Source organism: Notamacropus eugenii, chromosome 2 (assembly GCF_028372415.1).
Source record: "Notamacropus eugenii isolate mMacEug1 chromosome 2, mMacEug1.pri_v2, whole genome shotgun sequence".
In the NCBI taxonomy this organism is placed as follows: Eukaryota; Metazoa; Chordata; class Mammalia; order Diprotodontia; family Macropodidae; genus Notamacropus; species Notamacropus eugenii.
Genome location: NC_092873.1, coordinates 194,963,068 through 194,965,621, shown reverse-complemented (window position 1 = coordinate 194,965,621; position 2,554 = coordinate 194,963,068). Strand labels below are relative to the sequence as shown.

Genomic DNA, 2,554 nt, shown 5'->3' with positions numbered 1-2,554 from the left:
ACCTAAAATTTGCTCTAAACTGGTAGGAGTAGGAAGGATGACAAACCAAAACAAAAAATCCCTTCCCCAAAGAGTGTTTGACTCAACATGAGAAAATACTAAAATGTTCTCCTGAGTTGGGAATTGGCTTCAACTCCTGAAATTCATGTTGGCTGCTCCATTTCCTCCATCCACCAAAAAAAATGTTTTCTTAATTACATTCAGTCATCTGACTATTTTAACATGGACACCATTACTGTTCAAAATCATTATTTCTCTAAGAATGTGGGTCTCTGTAAGTTAGAAGCAACAATACTGACACAGTGGAAAAAGTAATGACTGTGGAACCAAAGGGCTTAGGTTCAAAGGGGGCCTTTAATTCTTATTACCTGTGTAACCTTGCACAAGTCACTCAACTTCCCTGGGACTCAGTTTCCAAAAAAACCCAAGGGTATGGGACTAAATGTCCTCTGAGGTTCCTTCTAGACTTATAATTCCAGGATCTTGAATATGTGCTCATTGTTTAAGACATGAAAAGAAGCATACTTTAGAAGGTACCTTATTGATTAATAACATTCGCACAATAGTCTTTTATTAAGCATTCACTGTGTGCCAGGCACTGGAATCCAAATACAAAAACAAAACAGCCCCTCAAAGAGCTTATGCACTAGAGTAGGAGAAGGGATGGGGTAGATAAAACAGAGATATGGATAAGACAATACAAAATAAATCCAAATTAACTTCTGCTGTTGGGTAATGGGGGGGAGGGGGTGGTGGAGACTAAAACTGATGGTTATTTGGAAAGGCCTTGTGGAAGAGGTGGCAACTGAGCTGAACCTTAAAGGAAGCCAGGAATTCCAAAAGGTTTGGAAGCAAGGTGGAGAGTGCATTTCAGGCATGGACAACACCAACAGCTTGTTCAAAGTTTCAGCATCAGGAGATTGGGAACTACAGGTATTAAAGCATGTGAGGGGAAGAAATAATTCTGAAAATATAGTTTGAGAACAGTCTGTGAATGTCATTAATTGCCCAACTCACCCCCACAAAAAAGTTTTTTATTTTATTCTAGGGGTAATAGGGAGCTACTCAAGTTTCTTTTTTGTTTTTGTTTTTTTTATGTTTTTTCCCAAATTTTATTCAATATGAAACATATCTTTGTAGTTTTTATTGAAGAGGTTGACCGCGTCCACAACCAAATTCATCTTTAAATTGGAATTCTGTTGTTGACCCAGCCCCAGCCTCAGCCTTCTTATCAGACCAGGGGGAGAAGTTCTGTCTTTATGTGGCTCTGTCAATTTCATCCCCCCCAGTAAGCTCAGCAGGCTGCTGACATTCACCCTCCAGGCCTTTGGGCCATGACCTTCCTGTCTCAGGATTACTTGTGCAGAGTGGTAATCTTAGGGGGCAAGTGAAGATAATTCTGGAGGTACTGAATACCTTCATTGGTGAGGCACGAGTAGAAATGCCTCCATCCAAATTGCTCCTTAACGTAGCCATAAGACTTTAGAGACTGCATGGCCTTCATTACATGGATATTGGGCATATTCTTGTCTGCCAGCTCAGGATGTTTTGGTATATGGACGTCCTTCTTGGCTACCATTACTCTCACCTTAAAAAGGAGTTCATAGATGGCAATTTGGTTCTTCTTGGGCATCAATATCTTGGACATGACAGATGCTTCTCTAGATGGAGCCCAGGACAGAAATGCAACTATTCAAAAGCTTCTTGAGAAGGGGAGTGATGTGGTCAGAGTTAATCTTAGTTCATCACCTTCCTTTGTGGAAATTGAGGCCCAGAAACATGAAGTGATTCACTTCAAGGTCACACAGGTAGTAAAATAGTAAGCAATATTTCTGGGGATTCAGCCCCAGGCATTTGGTGCCAAATCTAGAGCTTTTTCCATCACATTTTCTTTAAGAGGTCTGTTTATTGAATGGGTGTTACTTCATTTGAAGTGAGAACCTAAACAGGCCTTAGCCTAAAAGGGTCAGAGTCTCTAGGGTCTGCCATTGCATACAGGGCCATCTCCAGTCATCCTGATGACAATCTGACCACTGGACCCAGATGGCTCTGAAGGAGAAAGTGATGCTGGTAACCTTGCACAGCCCTCTCTCATTCAAATCAAAGTCAACTGCAAGTCATGTCATTATTTCCCTGATGTCATGGTCCTCTGAAAACAAAGGACAAGCGTAGCCACAAGTGCTCATCTACTTGAGAATTAAGAACTAAGATTTATGGATCCATTGTCAGTCTAGTTGTAAGTACTTCCTACGTTGACCTTTCTTGAACCTCCATTCGTAGCCTCCTAAAGTTCTTTTTTAAAAGTTTGTCTTTAAAATAAATATTTAGATGATTGTTGTTCAGTTGTGACTGACCCTTCATGATCCCATGAACCATACTGTCCATGGCATTTTTTTGGTGCAAATTTTTGGTTTGCCATTTCCTTTTCTAAGGACGTAAGGCTAAGTGACTTGCCCAGCATCACATAGCTAGTGTCTGGGGCTGGCCAGAGATCTGAATTCAGATCTTCCTGTCTCCAGGCCTAGCCCTATCCACTGAACCACCCAGCTGCCTT

At 41.2% G+C, this 2,554-nt stretch overlaps 1 pseudogene; it reads right to left on the bottom strand.

The window, feature by feature from the left end:
• Positions 1-1,143: 1,143 nt before the first annotated feature.
• LOC140523777 (small ribosomal subunit protein eS10-like) lies at positions 1,144-1,633 on the bottom strand (annotated as a pseudogene).
• Positions 1,634-2,554: the final 921 nt, after the last annotated feature.